At 47.8% G+C, this 27,963-nt stretch overlaps 1 protein-coding gene across 2 annotated transcripts in view; it reads right to left on the bottom strand.

Annotated features, from left to right (window-relative positions):
• CAB39 (calcium binding protein 39) overlaps positions 1-19,896 on the bottom strand; it is a 51,975-nt gene extending 32,079 nt beyond the window's left edge. The window contains exon 1 of one of the 2 annotated variants that reach the window (XM_078876313.1): positions 19,707-19,896. The gene's annotated coding sequence lies outside the window, so the exon portion shown is untranslated. The remainder of the gene's footprint in view (positions 1-19,706) is intronic. The other variant, XM_078876312.1, reaches the window with a different exon arrangement.
• Between the last annotated feature and the right edge of the window lie 8,067 nt (positions 19,897-27,963).

Below are 27,963 nucleotides of genomic sequence, written 5' to 3'. Positions count from 1 at the left end.
GACGTCACCCGGACCAGACGTGGATGTGTATTGGGAGCTGTGTATTGGGAGCGAGGGTGGAGATGGAGGGGTTAAAAGGGGCTGTGGGACGTGTGTTCGGGGTTGGTTTTGGAACGAGTGTTGCTGTGAGTTTGAGAAATAAAGAAGTGCTGGAATCATTCTCAGACTCCTCTTCACTTTTATAAAGCCAGGTAATTTCTCCAAATTTCTCATTGGAAACCCAGTATATGTGATAATTATGCCTGTGTGTTTAATATCTATACCTGCACCTATCTGATCAGTATATCTCCGTGTCGAGTTGAGGAACTACATGTTAGTGCTCATCGTTTAAAATATGTTCTTGCGTGACCAATACGTGCATCAAAATGCGTGTGCAAGATGCAATTGTGACTGATGCTAATTCTGGGAATAATTTACATTCACGCAAATTGTGTGGACACAATCTAGCAAGCGAGACAGAACACAACAAAAATTAAGGAATACAAATGAGACGTTAAATAACGAGGCATGAACAGAACGATTTCAGGATCGAACCGCAAGCGCAAATGTTGCCAGCTCGTCAAATCAGAAAGTGGTGGCGGAAGAGACTTTAAGCCGGGCGGTGGTGGCAACTCCGCTGCCCAGGGGGTGGATCACCGGACAGATGCTTTGAAACTCCCTTCCCTTGGGCGTCGAGGAGGTGGTAAAAACAAATATGGACGCCAACAGTTCCATCTGTAAGGGATAGAATGTTGCCCCCTCACATGCGTGGTTTCCTCTCACACGTAAACACTTATCAATTGGCCGCTAACAATCATAATAAATAGATGGCATGGCTAGGGGGGGGGAGGCAGAATTTTGTGCCAGCTCACCACCTGGCTGCCTCTCCCGCTTGTCTGTGGTTCCTTTTCGCGCCTCTGAGTCATTCTCGTTGTTGTCGAGAGTGAACACTGCGCTACAAGTGGAAATTATTATTGTTACCCAAACACTAATCACACCATTGTGAGTAACTTACTCTAGTCTGTGTGTAGGCAGTCCGTCACAGCCGCTCTCCTCCTGCCAAACCTGTTTGGACACCTGACGCCTCGGCCTCACTCTGCTTGTTTATTTTCTTATTTTCTCTAAACCCACCTTTGCCTATCCCGATGAAGCTCATGCAGCTGAAATGCAGCCGGAATAGAAATAATATGATTAAAGCCTCAACATAGCGATCATTATAATCTGTATAGGTCGCACCAGAAAATGTGAATGTGTTCGTACAACTGTGTGCGCAAGTGTGCAGCCCGAGCCCGACAATGGTTTTACACACTGCGCAAACAATCTTGGCCACGTGGGTTCGATAACACTGGTCAACACACTTTTTCTGGCATAAGGTATTCCAACGGTTTTAAGGTAATTTTGGGGTGCTGATTCCAAATCTGGCATCAGTTTTTGTCTATCACATCAGGTTTTTGAGATATCAAATATAGCATTTTCAATAAAAACTGCAGAAGAAATATATTAAATAAATGTGGATATCTACATGAAATTATATTTTAAAAACACACTATCCTAAAAATACAGCACCATATTTTAACACTAAAACAGTCACTGACTCGCAACAACTTGCAATCATAAGTGACAGAGTTAATTTCGGGTAAAATCAATTAAAATGGGGTATGCCGATAGCATAAAAATGAGATGTGATAGAGCAAATCTGAGATCAGATTTGGAATCAGCACCATGAAATTAGTCTAAAACAGCTGCAAAAGTCCAGGCCAGGAAAAAAATGTTTTTTGTTGACCAGTGTAATTACTGGTTAGAACGCACAAACCATCGGACCAGGGTCTAAACTAAACTACTAAAATACTTTTTTATTTTACCAGATAAGGCCCACTGAGCTATATAGCTCTTTTTCAGAAGCAACCTGACCACAAATAATAGTTCAACGAAGTGGCTTATTGCATGGAAATTTAAAGCAGCCAAATACTCTAATCGCATGTCGATTCTAAATGCGGAGGGAAAACCCGGAGGACCCGGAAAAAAATCGCCGCTACCATATACGGGCGTCATGGTCGGTATCGAACCCACAACCTCCTGTATACCAGGCGAGGTAGTTAACATCTCACCACCGTGGAACAGTATCACATCGTATTAAAACTTGGCTTGGACTTCCCCCCTTCTCGAAGCAAAAAAAAAATTAGCAGTAACTGGTGTGGAATCAAACATGGGCACTGTAAGTCAAATTTAGACAAAGTCAGGCAAGTGGTGGCACTAACTTCAGCCAATCCTTTAGTATGCCCAGCTGGAGTTAACAGGCCACTCACTTAAAGAACTTTTAAAACAGTCGATAAGGCGCGTCACGGATGTTAGCCGTGGCCTTGAATCTAACTCGGGTCGCTGGCTTCACAGCGCAGTGCGCAAACCACTGCGCTACCATTGCCTCTCCCTCCCTTAAGTATCAGGGGAATAACAACCAATATCGCAATTATTTCCTTTATCCAGAAAAGCCTCTACGTCCCAAGATAAATTTTCAGAAAATTATGCCAAGAGGTTTGTTTGTAATAAAGTGCACTTCAATTACCGTCTAATAAAAAAAGATACTAGCCATAACCATACCAAAGTGCTTATTATTACACGCCACTCTTAGGAGGGGAGGATGCCACCTCCCAATTGGGCCCCTTGCATGACTAAACAGAGCCGGGGGCTGTCAATCTCCTCATTACCGAGGGCTGCCCCCCACAGGGGGAACAGCGTTGTGTTTGTGCAGTCGCACGGCTCGCGTTGCATTAGCAACAACAAAAAAACGCACCGCTGCTGCCGCCCAGCCCTCGCGCCCACGTACCCACGTGCCCGCAACCAACGCCGGCGTGCAACGCGATAATGGGCATCGATTGATACGGGGGAGCGTGCGCAGGCCACGGGCCTGACGCGTTCACACATCGGGGGGGGGCGGTGCACCGCCCTTGGCAAAACCCCTTTTAACACCATTAAGATATCCGGTTCCGGGGAGGGGGGGGGTCACATAATCGCACTTTCGCCAACTGTGCCGGGCACCGAGAAAACGGTATTTAATTTCGTTGCGCTAATCCACCCTCCCCTCCCCAAATGAATGGGTCTCACAATCCGCTCTGCCGCGTCACCGAGCACAGAATGTGCAGGCTCCCGAGCCCGCTGGGTGGCACGAGAGAGGGGGTGGGAGGATGGGGGGGGTTGTAATGGCCATGTCAAAGACACTGAGCAAGCGCCACAGAAAAAAGTACGTTCAAAACGCAAGCTGCGAGCCAGCAAACAGTTTAACTTTGAGGACACGGTGGTGGAAATGTACTGTATGTTGAGCTTCATTCTCACTGTACGTACCCGACCATGCTAATCGGAGGTGGAGGAAATGTGGCGATACGCGACGGGTACGTCATACCGCCGCTTCTAACATCATCAATTGTGCATACCGGCACTGTTCAGGACGGTTCCTAATCCGATGCTGCGACGTTTCCGCCGAGGGGAAAATGGCAGTGAACATGAGATGAGCTGCAGGACTAATAGGCTCCACACCATCACCGAGCGAATGTAAGCTCTCATGCGCAAAGGAGGCTCCACGAGTGGATTGACATGCCAGTTCGTTTTTAATTACCCAGCCCAGCCTAGCCGTGTTAGAAGTTTGACCCCACCTTGAAATTCGAGTACATTTTTTTGGGTGGGCATAAAGTTAAAGAGTCGCCAAAGAAAACCAACAGAGAGAAGAGAACACCAGAAAATGCATCAGAGGTTGTTAACCAAACAACTTGGTGTACTGCCTTGTGCTGGAACCTAACTGCCCTGCAGGTCGGAGTCTTATACGCAATAAGCCAAGCGGCGGTGGCGCATGCCTCTAATCCAGCACAGTGGAGGCGAGCATTGGTGGATCTAACAAATGTTGTGAAACTTCCCATTCCGTTGGGTGTAGAGGTGCCATACCCTGGCTCGCCAGAATGCGGTACAGTAAAAATGTGGACCCCGCCTGTTCCGTCTGTATGGGATGGAGTGTTCCCCCCTTGCACGCTTGGGTTTCCTCCCAAATGTAAACACTTGATTGGCTGATATTCTGTAAGGGTAAAACAGGCTCAGATGTACACCCATGTGACTTTTGTAAGAATAATAATAACAGCAGGCAGTGATGGTGCACGTCTCTAACCCATCACTGTGGAGGCGAGGGTTGGTGCATCACACAAATACTGTAGAACTCCCTTCCCTGACTTGCTGCAAAAACGTGGCTACAGCAAATGTGAACTCCACCTGTTCCATCTGTATGGGATAGTATTGCCCCCTCGCATGTGTGGGTTCGTCTGGGTGGTCCAGTTTCCGCCCACATGTATAAACACTATTGATCGATAACACCTTCATATATAGAGAACCGCTGAGCTTGGAGGGGAATTTGACACCATCTCCCCACATGCCTGCTACGTCCCAGCTCTTCTGTGGCTTCAGCTGGCATTTCCAAAGCCTAACGTGTGAGTAAGTACCTGTGCAATGCGTTAAACGTTCAAGTTATTGTTTTGAATGACCAGCGCCGCTTACGACAGGCGTGCACCACCACGTTTGGCAAAATTGGAGTGTACGTTCGTACTTATCCAGTGCGTAAGAAAGCATCCACTCGCCTTCACTGCTGAAGAGTTGAGTGCAGTGCAGCAGCTGTGTACATGATAAAAGTAAGGATCTGGAGAAAAAAAACTATGACCAGAGGACAGTAATAGCAACGGTTACGTCGGGGACGCGTTCCTGAAAGATGCGATCACGGATATCGAAAGGATGCAAATCAGAGAAATATATCGGGGAACGGAGTCTGTACGCCACGTGAGCTAAACAAAGACAACGGAGGGTACAGAGAAGCGGTGTTAATGTGGGCATCTTCATCCTCAACGTACCCACAACATTACATTAAATTACTAAACATACTGTACTCAACACTAGTGCAGAGCAATAAACCTTAACACAAGTTATACTGGGTACAATACAAAAAATTACACTATCAAAAAATCACCAAAATACTGTACGTAAATAATTTATTGTACTCTACAGTACAGTACATTCTTTATGCGCAACGGAAGGTAGTTCGTGTGCAGGGTAGGTGGCGGAGGCGAAGGCTGAGAGGCGACGGATACGAGACAGGAAGGACGATTCCATCAGCGACGTGTGGGTCGAGCCGACTCAAATCAGGAAGCGGTATTAATACAGTGACGACAACTTTGCAAAATGATGTAAAAGGGAGAGATGTAAATGGGGCTATTACACTGTAATCATGAGTGGCCTAGGCAGATTGTGGTGATAAATACAAACAAATTAACAGACGAGGTGTCTGTCTCAGCTAAAAAACAGACACCAACTGGGTCACTGTTTTCTCAGTTGCGTTGTTTTGAAAACAAGGCTGATTTTTACTTTGAGTCATCAGCAGGGTGTAGCCCATTTAAAGAACAAATGCCACAGGATAATTATTTTTTGCGAGTTCTATTGGCTGATGGACTCGGATGTTATTCTATTTGCAAGTAGGGAGATGCCTGCTGAGTTTATTCATTCATCAGTTGCATTACTCACAATCCACCAAGGAAGCACAAAAGTATTTTGAACACTTATTATTTTGTGTAACGTGTTCTACTAAATACTCAAGGACACATTGTGCTGTGGACAGAGCGGCCGCCACCCTATAAATGTGGAAATGTCCGCAACACTGGCCCAGGGTTGCTAATGTACACGAACATGGGGGAAATCCACGATTTGGAAGACACTTAAAAGACTTTTCAACTTTGACCTGGGGGCCAGTCTTTACAGACAGCTCTCGCCTATGAATTCAAGACATCCGAGAAGGGGTCAGTTTGCTGGCAACACCTTGAAGATTATGCCCGAGTAGAGTTAAACAAGTCGAGGGCATCTTCTCTCTTGTACGAACGCGCTAGGTCACAGGGGTCGGCAAAACAAAATAACAAATAGCCATTATCTTTTCGAATTCGTAAAAAAAAAATTCAAGGAGCCGGCAATACAAGACGGTGGGTCCTTAAGAAATAACGTCACGAAGCGGTCCTTAAAGAGCCACATTGTGGCTCCGGAGCCGCATGTTGCCGGCCCCTGCACTCGGCGCTTCAGTCTCCTTCGTGCTGTCAGCGATGCCTGCTCTGCTACCTTCAATGTTTTTCTGCGTTCATTATACTCAGCACGTAATAACAAAAAAATGGGTAGTTTTCATACAACAAAGCCAAATCTTGCACGCATATACACCCCATTCTCTGTGCACCCTGTGCATTAATTAAGAGTAAACAAACGGATGTTAATGGCATAATCGTTACACACCCAGTAATTTCCAGCGTTTGCATGTAATTTGGTCTACACTTAACAGAATGTTGGGGCAAGTGTTGTTTGCACCTATGAAGGTTAACACAGCGTTCACGACAGGGGTGGTGTGGCAAAGACCATGCTGCCTTTGTCTCCCGAGTGCTTGTTTACGCATCAGCACCAGACAATCTCGGGAATTGAATTTGGGCCACCGGGTTCGTAGCACAGTGCCAGCTAACCACGGCACTACCGCTCACCCGCACGCACGTGCACGCACGCACGAAGGTACACGCAAGCACGCACGTTTGCCCAGGTACCATGCCATTCCCGAACGCAACGCGTGTCTGCTCTTCCCGGGGGAACAATCTGGAATCAATTTAAAAAACGCTTTGCTCTCTGCCAAGAAACCACTGAGCGCGATTGCGATCATATGGGCGCAAGTGGTTTTTGGAAAAAGCGCACATGGGTGAATGACCCCAAAGTGCCACTTTCTCCCCATTGAATTAAGAGGCGAGTAAGCGCAGGGTAGGATTTGCAAATGGCTCGCCCAGCAAATGACGTAAAAAAACACCAACTTGCGACACTATTAGCTTACACACCAGGGTGGCTGTGTGCGCATCAACCCACAGCAAACAGTGCTACATTTACAGGGCGGTGACGTGGGCCAGCAGCTAGTGTTAGCAGCTTGTTGCAGAGGTTCACGGTTTGAATCCAGAAGGCCTCCCTGGTTTTTACTGTGGGTGCAATAACTAGAAAAATATATACACCAGTCTGCTTTATAATGGACGTTAGAGACCCCATGATGTCATTCAAAAATAAGTAGGGTATTTGTTTGCCGACGTGATGGTCCATATTAACAAAATGTGAAAAATTACGTACAAAATGACTCAACATGGATGACACACAGCAACTTCGTGCCCTATTGTGAAACGACTGCAGACTTGTCCGTGAAACGTAGCGCCTTGGCGATAGCCTTGCGCTATACGAATGGTGAACGCCGAATGTTACTCGACGATGAATGTTGCGTTCGCATCTTTTTTCTCTCAATCACTGCGCGAAACAAACGGTGCTCAACAAGGCAGCTACTGCCACATTGGGTGGCATCAACAGGCTTGTAAGAAGCAATGCCGGGTTAGTCGTGAGTCAGATATCAAGACCTTTACTTTCTTGCGCTGGCTTTAATAGGTGAACTAAATCCCTGTAGGAGGCGTACATGGCCCACTGATTGGCGCACTGCGCTATGAATTTCACCGACCCGAGTTATGATTCCGAGCCATGGTTAATATCAGTGGCGAGGAATGTCAACCAGTCCTGGAGTACCTCACTCACCCATCCTGTCAGAGCGGCAAAGTATGGTCAAACAACCCCCACGATCGACACGTGGTGAAGGCTTCATCCAGCAGTGGATTAACGAGTAGGTTTGTACCTAATTATTATTACATTATGGGGGTTTGTGTCATTGTTACAATGGAATAACTGTGACTCCCATCTACTCATGGAGCCTTTGTACCAATGTATCCCAGTCGCATTTTGTTAAGTCAGTAATGCAAACCTTAGTATGTTCTCAACTTCACTAAGTTTCATCAGCACGGTGCTGGTTTGAACAACTATGTATACACTCCTGCAATGTGATTAATGGTTCCTAGTATCGTGAGACTCATAACATGAAGCTACCCTGTGACATTGATTTAACAGGCCAGACACCACTGGCGAGGTTGGCCCGAGGATAAAACCATTCCAGAGTTTACTTTAAGCAAATGCTTCTGAGCAATGTATATTTTGTCTGAGAGCTGCAGTGGGTCAATGAATGAAATATTATTTGGCATCGTGTTGAAACAATTTTACCTGTTTATTTATGAACGCGAGGTCTTTGTTAGACCAGCACTGAACACAGCTGACAGTACAGTGTAATTTGTTTTTCGCTCAAGTTCCCTACAGACAGCAGGCGTGTTTGTACATACGCACAGCAATCCCTCGCCAACCGTGGAATTGCCAAAAACGGATCCGGAAAGGGTAAAATCTATTCTTATATTTTTATACTGGCAAGGGATGTCCCATGACAAGGATCCATGTATACTCGGTTGATTATCTGTATACCAATTAACCGACCACGGCCTTGAAATTTTAGTATCCATGGGTCACAGCACGTGGTCCGCAACAAGCATTTACAAATTTCGCGGGACCACACGGGTGGCTACCTGTGGCCACCTCTGGCTCTGCGTAGCTCATCAGCCGTCCGTCTGTTTTGGTGTACAGTACTGTATTATTGTAATTCTCGCAGCGCATAGACCACATTGCCCCATCGCAACTGCATTCACATTAACCTGTTCCCATTGCGAGAGATCTGCAAGTTGCAGGGTGGGTGTCTAGTTCACCGCTGAACCTCGGAACGCGCAAGGGGTGAGCGTTAATTTTATTTAGAGACATTCTAATGTACTCACCGCAGAGAACTGTAGCGATAGGACTGCACTCAATGATAGCTGGTGCAAACTGTACCACACGCCCTTCCACATGGCCTTGTGGGAGCCTGGTACTGATGAAGTTATTTTGTTTTAGTTTTTCTTCCGATTCCATTCCGATGACGCATGACCTGGAGGAAGAGGGTGGGCTGAGCCCCGCTTCCTTATAACCACCATCATCTCATTGTCATCACTATTGTTAAAGGTATGTAAAGTTAATGTAATGTTGATTTATATATTATGTTACTAGCCTTTTGCCCGTTCAAGGACGGGTGTATTTCAGTAAATGTTAAACTTGCAAGCGACAAGCAGACCGAGACGTGATATTAATTGCATCAATTCGTGTGGAATTTGTAAGGCCGCAGTGACAGAGACTTATTTCATTGAAACGTTATAATCCCTTGTTCATCATGACGTCCTTTTTACTTCTATGTCTCAATAGCGTTACGTAGATCGCGTGACGTGAGGGTTCTGCCTCTGTAGTGAGGGTTGTAAGTTGACGCTGAGGAGGGGGGAGGAGGCGCCTCGCCCCCCCATGTAGAGTGACGTCACCCGCTAATTATTATTAATATGGGGGGGTGTCCATTTAGAAGACGTCCCCTCTTCATGATTATTAAGAGGGGGGCTGTTTGATGTGGAGTGTCGTCACCTGCTCCTGCTTATTAATGAGGGGGTCCATGTGGAGGACGTCACCTGCTCATGATTATTAATGAGGGGGGCTGGCTGACGTGGAGTGACGTCATACGTGGGACACAGACATTCTTGGCTCATTATAGTCGTCAATTGTGTCATGTACTGTATTTTATTCAGTGTTTAGTTAATAAAGAGGAAAGTTATTTTAGCTATGAGTCTGACCATGGCCGTGGTTCCCCCAATTTCTGATAGGCCCCCTGTACTTTACCAACCACGGACTTGCCGGCCTCTTCCAGGAACCGACACCCCGCGGTTGACGAGGGATCGCGGTATGTTGAACTTCTTTCACACCGTATGTATCCAACCGAGCTAATCGGAGGTGCGGGGGAAAGGACAACCAACTATGAGTCTCTGTGCGAGTCTATGGGTATCTGTGTGAATCTATGTATGTATGTTGAACTTCTTTCGCACCGTACTTAGCCAACCGTGCTAATCGGAGGTGCGGGGAAACAATTACAAATTAAATCAATTCTTGATGAAGGTACTGGTGCATATGCTTAAGAATTGATAATTGAATAATTTGTACAAATTATAGCGGAACATACTGCTTCAAGTTATTTGAACAAATGAGACAAGACTGAATATAAGAGAAGGTACAAATGACACAATTTTGTTGATATTCTGAACCTAAACTTGAACCATGACAATCCACCAATTCACCAAGAGTGGAGGATGGTGGTGGAGAGTGGATTATTTGTATGCCTACTAATCAGGCGAGTCCAGCGAGCGCGAACGCTGACAATGAAAATCAGGCGCCGATGATCGTTAAATCACCTGGAATGCACCCAACCTCTTCTCAGAAATTAAGCAGACTTGAGCCTGGACAACGCTCGCACGAGTGAGCTCCATGCAACAGGTGTCGCAGGATGTGTGGGGCTAAGTGGGCAGTGCAGAAAAATACATTGCACTGCACTCCCATGCTCCCCACCTTCACCAACCCCCACTGACCAGCGTGGTGAAGCAAGGTAAAATAATCCCCACAACCTATTGCAGTGAGCAGCCCTTCTTCCAGCAGTGGATTCAGGGTTGATATTCTTTAACTCTTTAAAAAAAAATTACCAGGTAAGGCCCACCGAGCTATGTAGCTCTTTTTCAGAAGTGACCTGGCCACAAATGACAGCTCAACCTAGTGGCTTATCGTGTGGACATTTAAAGCAGTCAAATACTCGAAACGCATGTTGATTCTAAATGTGGAGGTAAAAAACCGGAAGACAGGGAGAAAAAAAATCCACGCGACCAGGGAGAGAGAGAGATCATTCACTGGCCGCGATCCGCCCGCGGCTTTGCTCGCTCTCTCAATTTTCGCCCCGGAGCACCGTCGCTGGGTCCCGGAATGCGGTCTCGTTGAGCCACCTTCCAAGGCGAGCGTCTCTCGTCGTTCTGCGTGCAGCGCTCGCCGCACTGGCCAGCCGGGGTCCAGGGTCCGCGGCGCTAACACGTGGCGGCCTCGTCGCAGCCGCACCGGTGACGGCACCCGTGAGCTCGGGGGATTATCCAGATTCTCAGGCAGGGCTTTATCGCTGGAAATGAGGCACGGTGGTAAAGCCACTCCTGTGTGCTCGAGGCCGATAGATAAAAAAAATAATCAACCTGATAGCGCAGGTACAGTCCCTGCTGTCAATAACCTGTTGGACGACGGTCCCCCCCATGGCAGGTGGTGAGATGTTAACTACCTCGCCTGATATACAGGAGGTTGTGGGGCCAATCCCGACCCTGACGTCTCCTGTATATTTGAAGTTTCCATGTTCTCCCCATTGTGGCGTGGATTTTTTATCCGGGTCCTCCAGTTTTACCAAATTTTGAAACATGCGTTTAGATTATTTGGTTGCTATAAATTTCCACGTGATAATTCAATGCACTCGGCAATCACTTGCAGCCAAGTCGCTTCTAAAAAGAGCTATATAGCTCAGTGGACCTGACCTGGTAAAATATAAATAGTTTATAAGATAGGTTTTTGGGGTTCACATATATATACCCGATCTATTGGTCGCGAAAGCCTACATGTTAAACTAAAAATAGTTTATTTAACCCATACTTCACCACGCCAGTCAATAAAGGTGGCATACATGTTTGGGAGAATAGTACAGGAACAATGGATTTTTCTGAACTGTTTCCTGCTGACAAACTAGACCAGTAGCAGCCAACAACCCCACGATTTTTTATATAGTGGTCACCCATCCAAACACTAGCCAGGCTCAACTCTGCTTAGCTTCCAAGATCTGATGAGACCAGGTGCATTCCAGGTGATCTGGTCATGTGCACAACCTGCGGGTACTGCTATGCAAATTAGAACAAACATTGGGCTTATTTGCACATTTTTTTTAAATTCGACTTTTTTTTTACAGCCCAACGATCTAACAAGCGACAACGCTCGGTGAACATGTAACTACAGCCAGGAGTTTATTTGGACATTTGCAAGCAGAGAAATGAGCATCACTGAAACACAGCGCTAGCTCAGACCCACCCCCCACCCACCCGGAGGCTCGCTTCACATGCACACAAAGCTCGGAATGGGCTTCAGTTATGCAAAAAAACGCCTCATAACCGTGGTGTAAACACAACGTAGAAACGGCGAGGGCCAGTTTCGAGAAAGCTGTATGTGCTCAATTGTATCACCGACTGGGATTTGAACTTAAAAGCTGCGATTGTGAGAGTGGCTGTCACGGAGTGCCACCTTAGACAGTGTCCTGCACTCGGTGAAGCTGCTTTGGGTAAAGAGTCAGCAGTGTTATTTGTTAACAGGATTGTGCTTGGGATTTTCAGCTAATAACTTAATAAGTATTTGTGAGTGGCAGAGGAAACAAAAGTGCACAGGGGAACAAACACGCACACGCCACCAGGGGATAGTTCAGCAGCCTAATTTTGCATAAAGTTCTGTACAGGTATCACCTGATAGGACTACGACTACTAGCTCAGTGTCTCACATGATGATAATCTCTACGTGATTCACCAACCCTGCCAGCACAGTGCTTTGTTGCAGAGATGCGCCACCCACGCCAAGACTAACACAAATTAAGGGCCAGGATATCTCCGTTTGATTCCTGGTCAAGTCAAAACACTCAAGAATCTCATCGATCCATTCCACATTTCCCAGTCAGCTGTCATCCCCCAGCCGTGAACAGTGGGAGGGAAGCAACGCTAAGCACTAAGCAAGCTGCAATTCCCATCCCACCACAACCCCAACTACAGCACGGTTTGATGAACCGTCACAATTTGTGGTTCGCAATTTGATTTAAGCATCGACGCTCATCATGTTTGTTTGTCAGTCTCATGTTTTCCCAATATTCGCCTCATGGTGACGTACACATGCATGCTGCAAAGATAACATGCACTGACGGTACATAATCGATTCTTACATGTGTGCCTCCGAAGCGTGAATCGTCAGCGTGACAAGACTAATCAATGGACGATTGCAGGTGTAGCAAGTGCTGTGTCATCACGGCGAGGGGTCGACATCGATGGTTTCTGAGCTCATCGCATCCTTGGGGCAAAGACGGACGAAACGCACCGCTCCGCTTGGTCTGTGTGGCATCCTCGCAATCACAATTCCGCTCTCAGTTTAAGTTTTTTTTGTTAGTTTCACTCGCTGTGCAAAGGCCGAGCGTGGGAAAGCAATACTCTTTCGAGGCCGTTGCTACAACACCACAAAAATAGCAGACACGTGCACGGCCATTCATCCCTGTGACCATTGCAGGATTGTATTTCTGAAGTGCGTTCGAGGGCGGGTGATGAAAAACAACATAACATAATAAGCCAACAATAATTGGTGATACTGTATTGGCGAATAACAAAAAAAACTCAACGCATTCGTCAATAACACTGTGGCCTTAAAAGGAATAATAATAATATATAATAAGCAACATTTCGGGCAATGGCCCTTCTTCACGGCACTATCTGGCTTCTCTATTTGTGCCATGAAGGGCCCTTGCTTGAAACGTCACCGATGATGTTTCCTTTGACCATCAGCGTCTTTTCACAAGTTGGCATTTGTAGCCAATTATTGCATCTGATTGATTGTGCCTCGTCAGATGACGAGGTCATTCCGACTTCCTGGATAAATGCTCTTGACTTTCTGGATCTGGTGCCGATGATGCAGCTTCAAGAGAAATGTCGTATCCGATTGCTGAATATGATTGTGTGAATTGTTGTTCAACTCACCGGCAGGGTGAAGCAATAATAATAACTGGTAAATTAAATGCACGCACACGCAATAGTCGGATGGTGGCAGTGGGGGGGCTTAACAACACAAAGTTGGTCAGATGATTACATGGTCTTCCCCGAAAAGCAATGACGAATGACAGTACAGGGACACAAAAGCTCATACTGAAGGATACATTGCAGGAAACAAGAGACAAGAAATGTTACACTCACGGCTCAAATCAAGTTCCTCATTTACAACCATGGAAACTCTGTAACCACTCTACAGTGAGGTGTTGTAAAGAGGTAGTTTCAAGCAAGTATCTTTTTGACAGGTGGTCTGCGAAGCTATATTTAAGCCGTGTCCGCTTGTGTGGGAGTGTGTGTTGTGTTTTTCAACGGTTTTATTTGATTCCTCCGTTCGTCGTGGTCAAATCTTGTAATAAAAATTTCGTCCACTTCCCGTTGTCCAATCAATTCTACATTTTGCATACGTACTCAGATCCAGTGACAATGCATGCCTGTATCAAAATCGGCATCAATTAATCAATTAATTTGCTACTTTAAAAAATTTACATTTGGTATGGACGCCTTATTATTTATATATATTGTGTAGGTCAAAAACACCGTGGTCTCTAAACTGTGGAATCGGCTCACACAAAAATCAGGTGCCCGCGTGGCTCAGGCGCCATTGACGTACTTCTCGACCGCGAGTTAAATGAAGTTGTTAATAAAACCGTTGTTTTTTAAAAACTTTTTTAAAGGAGTTTATTTTCCTCAGTTTTTTTCGGTTTTCTCCTACCTGCAAAAATGTTGAAAACGGAATTGAGAACCATCCCAGCGTAGGTACCATCTGAAAGAATTAGGACACAATAAAGCTTTTTGGGGAAAATAGATAAATATATTTACATATATCAACTGGCAACGTTCTACCGCACAGTATTTTCTAACTCTGGAAGTGAGATAATTACTCCATAGATGCGAGGAACCATACAAATGGGAAGGCAGCAGCCATGCAAGTGAGCTAGTACCAGCAACTGCCCAAGCTCTGTTGTCCTCTATATATACGAGGGTGTTATCGGCCAATAAATAAAGTGTTTATATACATGTGGGCAGAAACCAGAACACCCAGAGGAAGCCACACATGCGAGGTGACAATACTATCCCATACAGATGGAACAGATGGAGTTCACATTTGCTGTAGCCATGTTTTCACGGCAAGTCACGGAAAGGGAGTTTCACAACATTTGTACGATCCACCAACCCTTCCCTCCACAGTGATGGGTTACAGGCTTGCGCTACCACCGCTATAAAGTAAACTATTGTTATTTTACCAGGTAAAGCCCACAGAGCTATTAGCTTCTTTTTCAGAAGCGACACCGCCACAAATGATAACTCAATGAAGTGGTCCATCATGTGGAAATTTATAACAGCAAAATAATCTACATAATATAGACACTTTGACTTTGAAATAAAGGTTAAATTTCACTGGGCATCAGTGTTATTTGATCATTCATTGGTTAAAGAAAAACATGTATTCTATTACATCACCAGTAAAGAATATCAGAATAATATAAATGTTCCCAGCAACAGCAATTCATACGAGATTTGTTGTTCATGTATTAGCACATATTAGGCAGCATACTAGACTACAAACAATACACCAATTTACATAGATTAATATTAACACGTGACCTAAAATTCTGAGTGCTGCCTCATTGCTCATGTTGACAGTTGCTTATAGCTTGAGCTAGTAGCTCTCAACAGCATTATTCATATTCATCATCAGCAGCATTCATGACCCTTCCACTGTCAAATAAAGGCCTCTCCACACTGTTGCCATCCCTCACGGTCCTGCAATGCAACAATCCATCTTGCCCCTGCGCAGAAGTTGAGCTCATCGCTCCACGCCCGCAGTAGTCATCCTCTTAGGCCAGGGGTCAGAAACCAAAATAACAAGAGGAGCCGTTTTCTCAATTCGGTATAAAACATCCTGAACATTTCAAGAGCCGCAATGCACATGGTGAATGAGACGGTGGTCCTTAACAAATAACGTCACGAAGCAGCCCTTAAAGAACCACAGGTTGCCGACCCCCGTTTTAGGCGTCACCCCACATTTGACTGCAATTCTGTCACCAGTCTCGTCCATCAGCCTTCATCGTATCGTATCCTTCCTAAGACCAGTTATTTAACATTAATATTTAAATACATCTCTGTACATGCTGCTTTGTGTACTTTTCAGCAGTGTGCTATTTTCTTGTCGGTTACATGAATTAACTTTGCAACAGGAGAGAACGTTTTCCTTCCTGGCGGCTGGATCAGGCTTTAAAATACTTTCGGCATTGGAAACCCATTAACATACCTGAACCACTTCTGTCACTGCAAAGGGCCCTTGGCAGTGGCTAGTGAATGAGTGTGTTAACATAAGAAAGTGAGGCCATGTCGAAAATATTCCCCTCTTGTACCCGATTGTTTTGGCTAAGATGCTTGCAGTGATGGATACATATTGTTGGTGGGCCATTTGAAGTAAAAAGTCACATGGATATGTTAAACGAAGGACATGCGAACTGAAGTAAGATGATTTTAAATTTCGATTTAAAGCTTTCGTGACTGCAGGGATACATCTTCTTGGTTCTTTCGGTAAAGTCACGTAGAAGGGAAGTAATAAAATAAAATTTTGTTTTATTTTTATTATTTTATTACTTCCCTTCTACGTGACTTTACCGAAATAACCTAGAAGATGAAGTATTAAAAAGACCTTATGAATGCTAAGGCCCTTTTGACTTTTAAGTAACCCAAAACACATTTTTATAATCACTTTCGCATGCACTTTCAGAAGCGCATTTTTCACGACCGGTGACTTTGCCCGATTGTGCCGACTGGATTCATCGTGGGCAGTGTTCCACTTTAATCAGCAATGCAATTTTGTTTTTAACACCGAGATGCCCAAAGCCAATGGCAGAGCCAGGATTTTCAGGTAGGGGGACAACCCCTCCAGCAATAAAGAATGATAGTTGTTAGTAAGGACTTGTCCCTTGCTTTTAATTCGACGCGTGTGCGGCGTTGGCGCAGTCATCGATCGAGGGTCGAATTCGAACCGTGTGTGATCGGCATCGCGCTCGCTGAAGGTGAATGCCTTCAGGGAAGTCGTGTACTGTATACGCAACTGCGCACAATTCTGAGTCACTTATACCTGCTTTGCCGTTACTTATTGCCAATTATGGACTCATTGTCCTATAATATGCTACACAGCGGCAGTGGGGGTCGCAAAATGCCGATGTATTACTAATAAACCCCAATGATCCGATCAAAATTAGGGATTTCGATCGGATCATTGGGGGGGGGCACGTGCCACCCCCCACCCCAAATGGCTCCGCCAGTGCCCAAAGTGGTCTTACTTTTAACACCGAGATGCCCAATGCAGACTTACCGCAGGCAATAATGCAGAACTTGTGCAAACTATTTGGATGCTGCCGCACAGAACTACACTTGTGGAATGTCGCGCTGCCTTGCCACTTCAGAGGAGTGTTGTTTAAAAAGAGCACTTTACTGTCAAAATGACACACGGGCGCGTTCCAGTTTAATTGAAACAGAATCTGGGTGGCTCAGTGGGGTTTATCTTACACCCGTGTCAGATAACACGGCCAGCACCACCGAGGTCCTGGGTTCACATCCTGTGCTCTCACCCGAAAATAAAAAGGCTTCTCTAGCGGCATGAGAAGATGGTTCCTGTCCAGCCACTTGAGACTGGACATGAAACGACACTGAACATCGTCGACGTTTTTATTGTAAGTACGTGCACGGCCCCACTTTTGAAATCTACTGCTGGATTAAGACGTCTCCACGCCATGTCAAACATTGACCTAATTTCACAACGCTGGTCAGTGCAGATTGAAGGTGGCAAGCATATATGTGGGAGCATAGTACAGTGGCATAATGGATTTGCCGCAACCGTCTTCTGCTGAACACAACTTAACCTGTGATTCATGGTGGTCGTCTATTAAAACCACTATCCAGGCTCATCCTGCTTCGCTTTTGTGATCTTCCGATATCGCGCGCATTCTGGGCGATCTCTTTGAGGGATGAACCGTCAGGGAGGGTGTCTGAGTCATCTGGACCAGTAAAGCCAGCACAGTGGAGTGATTGCTAACGATACCGTCTGTCAAGTGCTGCATATCTATCGACAGCTACCAGCGGATGCCCTACTCTCCCCCGTTCCATTCTTACAACTTAACCCCACCGTTGATGACAGCAACATCGATTAAAAGATTTACTCTTTTAATCGATGTTTTTTAAGCCAAGAACGCAAATTTACCGTCGGTGCTAACGTGACGAAAACGATCATAACATTCGAGTTTGCATCGTTGACCAAAAAAACCACACTAACGTGCAGCCGAGGCACAAGCCACACAGTACGCGGAAGGGTCGAGGTGAATGAGCAGCCAACAACAAAATCGCTATATGCTGTACCGTACACGAAGCGCACGGGGCGATACAAAACCCATGAACGTCAATGGTGGGTACAGGAAACACGGTTTGGTATTTAAAGTAGATGTTTAAAAACATACCCATAAACCCAGCAACAGAAGGGAGATTCCGAGAAGTGCATATGCGAAATTAAGGTAGTTTTTGAGTCGCGGCGTCCCCGTGTTGCCGCTTGTTGCCGAGCCAGACGCAGTGGCGGCACCTCGACATCCGTACGACCGTAGACATGGCCGAGTTATGATTTTGTATTTGCACCGAATGAGCGTTGACTACCGTCACGATGGTGACTATGATCAATGGGGGCTTGTGACGACGGTGGTGACGCTGGCGTACACTCGTCGACCTTGGTCCATGTCACGACCTCGCGACGTGAAGCGGAGCTCCGGCCCCCCCCCCCACGCCTCGCTCGGACTAAATCAGCCCGTACACGACATGGTACCGTACGTACACAGCACGGATCTCGCCACGTGAAGGATGCACTAAGCTAGCTAAGCAGCGAAAGCACGGATGGAAGTGTACTTTTTTGAGATATCTGTAGCTGTATATTATTTGCACGTAGGGGGTCTTGTTTAATTTCACTTTTGTCGGCAAGAACTCTCACACCGTTGGAAAATTCGCATGTGTACAGGTTACCGTATTTACTCTCGCACGGTTAAAACCTCTTATGTGTGTACCCTTGGTATATATTGTATTTGACGGAGACCTTAAACATTTGAGTACACCGTGGTGTGTAAACATCAACACTGGAGGCACGAATGCTGCCCGACGTGTATGTACTGCAGGTTAAACTTCTTCAGCCCCGTACGTGATCGGAGGCGCGGGGCACAAGCATCACCACCCGCGCCGTGTGTCGTGACGCCCTTCATCGGCGTTCGCTCAAGCAGAGCAGCAGTCAACCCCGGGCTACACGGGGGGTGCGTGTGCGCAGGGTCATCTTTGCCTTGCCGTGTTTGGCAGCTTTCGCGCGCCAAGGCGGCACGAGTCACCGACCCCCAGCCCACCGTGTAAACATCGCAGCGGCCCGCGTGACGTGGAGATTTTACCTGCGTCGCGCGAAGAAAGAAGCTGTTAAGAACACCATCATTAATAATGACGCCACCCCTCATGAGCATTATCGCCGGGACCTAACGCGGGAAATTAGCCGCGCTGAGTGAGCGAGCGAGCGACCCCAGGCCGCCTCTCTCACCCTACCACCACCACCACACCCAGCAGCCACAGCAGAGCCACTTCCCAACAAAGCCGTGTCACGGAAGCCGCCTCTCGTAACCCGACTGCGACACTTGAACGGGAGAGTGCGGCGGCGTGCTGCTGCTGCCGCGTGTCATTGTCAATGCTCGCCGCGCTTGGGCCGCTCGCTGATAAACGCAGCCCCGTCGGGTCAAGCGGCTGCCCCGGGGCCGCCGCCGTCTCTGCGGTCTCGACGCCACTCAGTTTTCGCGAGGTCCCCCTGGGCCCTCCGATTACAATTGGCAGCGCGGACACGCGAGCGCGGCCGCCCAATTGGACAACGGGCGCCACGTGCCGGACGCGCCGCCCAATCGGCGGCGAGCTCCGGTACGGCGGTCGCTTATGCGCGCTGGGAAATGCGAGCGGCTGAGCTGGGGGGGAGGGCGGTCGACACCGCCCGCCCGCCTGGGCTCGAGATGGGGCGCGAAACATCGCGGAGGCGCTCACCTCAGCGTGGAAGAAGACGAGGAGGGAGGAGCAGGTGGTGGTGGTGAAAGCCGCGTTCTCTGGCCGATCGGGTTGCTGTTTGTCTCCACGTCGTACCCCCTCTTCACAGCGCCGACGACGCCGCCCGCTCGCGCGAACTCTTCAACTGCGCCTCTCGTGCCTGCTGGGGATGGGCGGTGACGTCACGCAGCCGCAATGCGCATGAGCGGAAGCGGCGCCGTGACGACATTCGACGGCGGCCGCGCGAGGGGGGGGGCTGGTGACGTCATCGTATCGAGGGTTTGTCGGCGGCCCTTTGCGGTGACGTCCCCGACAACAATAAGACATGACGTCACCACTTTGGCGATCTCGATCGACAGCAATACCGCAGAGCTGTGGACCCCTTATCACTGGCCCTATCTTATTACAGACCAGTTCAGACCTTATTGGTCACTCCGTGAAAATAATATTACATTTTATACTGCGCCAGTATTCAAATAATAATAAAATAATAATAAAAATCTGACAAATAAAAGAAAGAGTGTAGTATATTCTTGGTTCTTTCGGTATAGTCACCTAGAAGGGAAATAATAAAATAATAAAAATATAAAACAATAAATAATAATGGATCCCTGCAGTCACGAAAACTTCAAATCTCGATAGAACTCCCTAGTGTCGTCTTCGGTGCAGTCGTAAGTTGTTGTTGTTGCCTACCAAACACTCCGCGCTGATTGGCCGAGACGAATGTAAACAAACATTCTGACCATCGGGATGCTCAACGCTCATGAATCCATTATCTTATTATAATATTATTTTATTGGATAATTGTCTTATTTATTAATCTCAGTGTATTCATTTATAATTCTACTTAATTATTTGTTACCGTTAAAACTTAAAGTCCGTTATACTGAAACTTCGTATATTGAATATTCGCATAGCGAGGTATAATTTATATTTAGAGAGCGCCTCCACTCAAGGCGCTTGTTGTGGCTCACAAGACGATTACAGAATGGAGCGCTGTGGCTGAGAAGGGCCCGCTGTTGCAAGGATTGAGGAATGAGTGACAGCGATAGAGGGGTGCTTAAAGATCACAAAAGGGCTGTAGGGGATGGACGGGAAGGAGTGCAGGGGCAAGAGAGATGGGCCTGAACAGATGAGACTTGGCGTGTGACAATGAGGAGATGCGCCTGAACACGCGAGACTTGGCTTGTGACAATGAGATGAGCCTGAACAGGCGAGACTTGGCTTGTGACAATGAGGAGATGAGTCTGAACAGGCGAGACTTGGCTTGTGACAATGAGATGAGCCTGAACAGATGAGACTTGGCGTGTGACAATGAGGAGATGCGCCTGAACAGATGAGACTTGGCGTGTGGCAATGAGGAGATGCGCCTGAACAGATGAGACTTGGCGTGTGGCAATGAGGAGATGAGTCTGAACAGCTGAGACTTGGCGTGTGGCAATTAGGAGATGAGTCTGAACAGGCGAGACTTGGCTTGTGACAATGAGATGAGCCTGAACAGATGAGACTTGGCATGTGACAATGAGGAGATGCGCCTGAACAGATGAGACTTGACTTGTGACAATGAGGAGATGAGTCTGAACAGATGAGACTTGGCTTGTGACAATGAGGAGATGAGTCTGAACAGATGAGACTTGGCGTGTGGCAATTAGGAGATGCGCCTGAACAGATGAGACTTGGCATGTGACAATGAGCAGATGAGCCTAAACAGATGAGACTTGGCGTGTGGCAATGAGGAGATGAGCCTGAACAGGTGAGACTGAAGAGGTGAGCCGGTGCATGTGAGACAGAACAGATGAGACTGTGCAGGTGAGAACAAAGAGGTGACCCTGAACGGGTGAGACTGGACAGGCTAGCCTGAACGAGTGAACCTGAACATATGTGAGTCTGGACAAGTGAGCGTCTGGACAAGTGAGAGCCTGGTCAGGTGATCGCCTGGACAGGGGAGAGCCTGAACGGGTGAGAGCCTGGACAGGGGAGAGCCTGAACAGACGAGAGCCTGAACAGGGAGAGCCTGGACGGGTGAGGGCCTGAACGGGTGAGAGCCTGAACAGGGAGAGCCTGGACGGGCGAGGGCCTGAACGGGTGAGAGCCGGAACAGGCGAGAGCCCTGAGCCTCATTTGAAGGATGGTGCATGGGTGCTGCTGCCGCCGCTGCGAGCGTGCAGGGGGAGAACGTTTGCCGGCGGATGCTGTTGCCGCTGCACAGCCGCCGATATACGTCGCTCGGCCAGGACGGTCGATGAGCACGGAGATGGAAGTGTGTGCAAGAGTGGAGAGGTACGAAGAGGGCTTAATCACACACTGGTGGCCCTTAACAGTCGTAACAACGCGCGCGATGTTCTCTGCCGCATGCTTTTATTTGCACGGATCGATGCGCGTGAAGCTCCACTGCAGACGCAGCAAGCGCACGTCCTGCAGTACACTGCGTGTGTAGCAGCTCCCACACATGAACGGGCACAAGTGCTCTCTATAGGTACAGCGCGTAGAGCAGTGTTCGTCACTAATTTTCAGAGGGGGGGGGGGGGGCATTTTCGCCGACAAGGGATCACCAGTGCGACGGCCGCCACACATTTGAAGCCATTTGGTTTGACAGCCACGACGATGATGGGGATGTTCAGGCTCTCGTCTGTTCTCAAACTTTGTGTTTTGTCGGAGCCGCACTGAAGGCCACCAGGGGTCGCCAATGGCCCGCGGGCCTTGCAATGAAGAACACTGCCATAGAGTATAAGGAGGGGCACAATCAATCACACGTGTTTTCATTTTATACGTAGGCTTTCCACAACCGATATTGCGATTGATAATTCATTTATTTTGGGTTAAATCGTCATGTAAACTTTTGTACGTATGTTGAACTTTTTTCGCGCCATACGTAGCCAACTGTGCTAATCGGAGGTGCGTGGGGAGGAAGGACAACAAACTAAACACAATTGCCCCCCACCACCTGACCGAGCAAATAAAAATCAGGTTGCCAAGCCATGGGCAAATGTGCCGAATGATTTTGGGTTTTCATAAAAACTGGAGGAAGAGGATTAATATGAAAAATACCAAGCAGGATGTTTTTAGTCTTGTTGTACGACGTTTCGCTGGAGATTACATCCAGCATCGTCTTCTGAACAAAATGGGTCTCCAATAAATACGGTAGCATTTGATATTTACGTAACTCTTGACAATGTCACGTGTAAATGTTCACGAGCAAAAACTGACTATGGCAAATACAATCCCAAATGATGAACTGACTGTCCTTGCGCTTTGCTGATGGTCATTGCGAATGCAACTTGAACAGGCAACTGTCTTCGTCGGAGTTGGAACAGAAGACTGGATTCGTTTATGCTGATCATTGTAATGCGAGGAATGAAAACTCTTTTCCCATGAAGAGAGCCAGTCATCATCATCGCATCAATGCAATTTCTTGTCAATTGGCAGGTTCGAAGTCTTGTTCCATTGCAGAGACCTTGTTCGCCATTGATATTTCCAATCAACATGATTGGCGCTCCGAACTTTCAAACATAGCTTATGAGGGGGCATTCTAGTGAGTGTCAACGTGTTCAAAAACTCTTGCGGGAAAAGCGACTGCTGATGTGGTGCCACAGCGACGGGGCCGCTCGGCCGAGCCAGGGAGCCGCCCGGCTTCCACCGCCGCACTGCCCCCCATCACCCCCCCCACATAAACACGCACCCGCACCCACGTAGGGCCTCGTGGTCGGGTCACCTACCCTGAGTTTTCACCCGAGGGCCCCCTAGGGGGGTTACCCCACGGTTTCTCAGGGCCAGGGAATTGGACAGGACCCTTCCCAGGCCAAGTAACACTGCGGCGCCGTGGGCGGATTTGAGATCGCACGACCACGGCGAGCTCAGAGAGCCCCGCAGTTAGAAACGCATACAAACACAAACACGGGTCAGCAAGGCAGATAGCTGGGATCAGGAACCGGGACGACTGATTGGTCGAAAGTTCAAAGGCCGGCGGGATCGCAAAAGAGCGGGAAATCCTAGGCTCAGGATTGGTCGAGAGACCAAGGCGGTCGGGACGGGGGCGCCTAGCCTTTGATGTGAATAGTTTAAAAGAAAACGCAGGGGCAGTAGGGAACTCTCTTCTTCTGGAGTTTGGACACGGGGTCAGCGACGAAGGAGTCATCGGGCGAGCCGCTAGATTGTCTGCAGGACGATCTGAGCGCCGCAAGGTCACCAAGGACTACAGACGGTATCGTGTTGCGCGCCTTACAACACCTCAGAGCGGAGGGTAGGATCCGTAGGAGAGGGTTAGTTCGGGGTAAGGACGAGTAGGAAAGCGGTTTAGCAGAGAGCGCAGCATAGAATAGGGCTACACGGCACCAGAGTGTGGGTTAGAAGCGCCTTGCTGTCCCGCACACACACACGGGTGGCTCGGTTGGTTAGCAAGGGCTAATAAAATCTCGAGCGTAGTAACAAAACCGTGTTGTTGGGTGTTTTTGGAACGTGGTATTAGCGTGCACTGCATTCGCGAGTGTGTGGTCGTTGTACGCATAAAGGCCGTGGTCTCTGTACGATTGTGCGGGTACGGAGGTGTGTGCGTTAACGCCCGGGGAGAGCACTTTTGGTGTGTTGGCGTGACTACGCAGCCGTGTGAGAGGAGAATCGTCCTTGTACGATATTTGTGTTGACGTGCACGCGCGAGTGGGGGAGGGGACGAGTCGTCGTGTCGGCGTGTGCCCCGCTTGCGTGCGCTCGTTACTTGCGTAAGCTCTCGGCGTGCGTAATCGGCGTGCCCAAGGTGCGCGATCGTAACGTGGGCGGCCAGCGCGGCGCAGAGCGGCGCAGGAGTGGGTATCGCGTGTGGAGCTGTATGCGTGTGTGCGCGCACGTTCACGACGTGTGTAACACAGGTGCGCGATCCTAACGTGAGTGGTCAGGGTTGGGTGAGTGCCGTGCAGAGCTGTGTGTGGGTGTGCGCGTGCGTGGTTATCCATGCCTGCTACGCGGACCCGCGGTGGAGGGGAACCCTCGGGTGACGGCTCCCACACCCTGGGTGAGGAGCCTAGCGGCGGTTCGCTTAGCAGCGGGGGGGCGATTGATGATGTTAGTCCGGCCGTTAGTATTATCGAGGGAGGGATCTCGGGGGCTAGCGACCCCCACACTGAACATCTTCTCGATCCTCCACCGTATCAATTGAGAGGTACTGCTGCATTTCTCCTGGCAGACTCCTCATCACCTCTTCGTTAATGCTGTGACTGGTGTATAAAGCAGACACTTTCTGGCAATCCCCGATTGTAAACGCACGTACGAAGCTACTAACTTATTTATATAGATGTGTTTGGGTGATTTGTTTACCTTCCTTGCACTTGCACTGCTTTGTACTGTTTGTTGTTGTAACGTTCTTACACTGTGCCCCTACTGGACATCTGTGAAAAAGATCTTCATAACTCATCGGATTCCTCCTCCAGTATAAATATAGATTCTGATTTACGTCAGTCCAATGATGCCAAATTAACGTCTGTAATAATAAATTGCGTTACCGCCATATGCTTTGATCACCGTAGCTTTTGGGCTGTTCGGAATGTACCACTCACGGGGGGAATAATACCAACAGTTTCACATGGACTTATGCTGTAACACATACAAACACAAAGCACGACACAGCACTATAAAATCATAGCAAATATTATCGTACAATAATGAACAAATTATAATTTAAATAAGGTTAAGTTTTTATTTGTTAAATTGTGAAATTATGGGATCAAATCCCCCTTGTGGTTGATAATAGTTTCTCTCTCCACGGGCTGGAAAGAAACAGCGTTACATTTTGGAGGCGAGTACCGTGTGACACACCCCCGCAAGAAACGACTAATATTTATATATATATACCGAAGATACATTAACCCTCCCCCCCTCTGGCCTTCGCACCTGATTGGCTCATCCCTCTATTTAAGACCAAAACAGGAGGATTTATCCACAACTCTGGCTGTCGCCTGATGATGCTGGTTATTGTAATTACTGACAAAATATCACGCTACTCGAATTGTAAATGTTGTAAGTTTACTCTCCCTACAAACTGGTGTGCCATACTCGTGTAGTGTACGACTCCGGAGACAGTAACTGTAGAGGCACCTTATTATTTATTTCACATAACACTCGCAAACACATAACACAACCCTGACCGCCTAGCAACGACGGCGCTGACTGACTAGATAGCTGGCTAACTATCTAGCAGTGGCAACGTCGAGCGATGACAAAGACGGCAGCAGTGACGACGAGGACAGCAGCAATGACGAGACGACCCCGATTCCCACGGACAGCCCCGATCTCCCTCTCTCGCCCACTTTTATCCTTCCAGCGGGGCCCGGACACACCCTGGCCACGCCACGCCCCCTTTCTGGAACGATCTAGCTGGTTCGGGGAGTCACAAGATGGATCCCTTCCACGACCCTTGGCCCAGTTAGGGACACAAGATGGATTTCTACCACGACCCTTGGCCCAGTTATTTTCCCTTCCACGACCCCAGATCTTCCCTTTTGGGTGGATACACCCGTAATTGCTACCCCTGGTCGCCAGTCCACGCTGCTACACGACACTAGCAATGAATTGGCATGTTTTGTTTACGTGACAAACCTTACTAAGTGGCTGTGTTTGGTGGTGGCGGGTTTAACGATGCATTTATATTTACGTGATCTAACCCAAAAACCTCATATGGATAAACAATATTTAGTAAAAAATAGGTTGAACTCAACTCGCTCGTCAATAACACTAAAAGGAAAAAATATATACGTAAGAAGCGATCTTTTGAACCATGGGCCTTCTTCATAGCACATCAATGATTATGATAAATTATTTATATGCTGTTATATATTTCATACATTTTCCACTATTCGGGGCAGTGCTATTGACGAACGCGTTGAGTTGTGTTGTTAGACCCGATGGCTGGTCTGTGTTTGATTCATATCACTGTGGTGGAGAGGCGATCAGCTTGTGCACGTGCTCATGTCGACTTTTCTTCAGTGAGCCACAGCACGGCTTCATAGACCCACAGAGAACTGTAGACTCAAATAGAGATCCATAGACTCATACAGAGAACCATGTACTTAAATGATTAAAGCAGGCAATGGGGTGACTGTGTGGTCCATGGTTCGAGATTGGTGACTGCAGTCACGCCGTGGGATATTCTAAATTTCCGTGGGTGTAGGAGGAGACATCCTCGTCTGTTTCGACGCAGCTCAACACAGAACCTTGTATGCAGAGGGCAAGTGAAACCAGGACGATCTCATGTAGGGTCGGCGAGTGAGGAAGTACTGATTGGGGATGCTGGCATTGTCCCAGTTTCCTCTCTGCCGAGTCTTTTGAATTGAATGAGACCACTCTGGGAGTTTGCGCTAAGTCCCAAAGACCCGGGTGGGACTTTAGAATTTACTTTATGGGGGGTTCTGAAGATCCTCTGGGATTGGTGGATTCGGGGTGGCGATGGTGTGGGTGTGCATCTCGTTGAGTTGTGGGTCGGGTATATGTGGGGTAAAGTTTGTGGCCCAGTCGATCGGTAATGATGTTCAGCGTCCCGCTCGTGATGTGAACGGTGGCAATGTGTATCGAGCCTCCGTGTGGGTGCTGCTGGTTCTGAGTTGGATGATACGAGGGTTCTGTATTGGATGAGACGAAGGTTCTGTGTTGGATAGAACGAGGGTTCTCTATCGGATGAGACCAAGGTCCTTTATTGGCTAAGACGAGGGTTCTGTATCAGATGAGACAAGAATTCTGTATTGGATGAGATGAGGGTTCTGTATAAGATTAGACGAAATTTCTGTATCAGATGAGACGAGGTTTCTGTATCAGATAAGACAATGGTTCTGTAATGGATGAGAAAAAAGTGTATCATGGCGGATCACCACAACAACAGTCTCCATCATTTGCAACTAAGTGGCGTTGACGTCACCATAGCATCTGTGGCAGACGAGGTGTACTCTGAGGCCACGTGAAGTGTCGAAGGCTCGCTGGCAGGAGGTTACGGGAGAGACCCAAGTGCCATGGGTTGAATGACTGAGATGACTGGCAGATGCATCAGCTTTGCCCCCTACCATGCCAACTTGCTGCCTTTTAGCCGCCCGTGCTCCGCTCATTGTTGTGAGCGTCGCTCCTCTCTGCCCTCTGTTGTTGTTTGAGGATGACTACCTCCACCTTTCCAAGAGCATCCTTCACGAGCCACTTCCATAGAGGCCAATCTTGATACCGCTAGTACCAGTCTCCGGCAAGTCCTCCTGTACCACGTAGGTCCATCTCTTTTTCAGCACGTGTC

The sequence above is a fragment of the Lampetra fluviatilis genome, chromosome 43 (assembly GCF_964198595.1).
Source record: "Lampetra fluviatilis chromosome 43, kcLamFluv1.1, whole genome shotgun sequence".
In the NCBI taxonomy this organism is placed as follows: Eukaryota; Metazoa; Chordata; class Hyperoartia; order Petromyzontiformes; family Petromyzontidae; genus Lampetra; species Lampetra fluviatilis.
The sequence above is the reverse complement of the archived record's forward strand: the minus strand, read 5'-3'. Positions and strand labels throughout refer to the sequence as shown.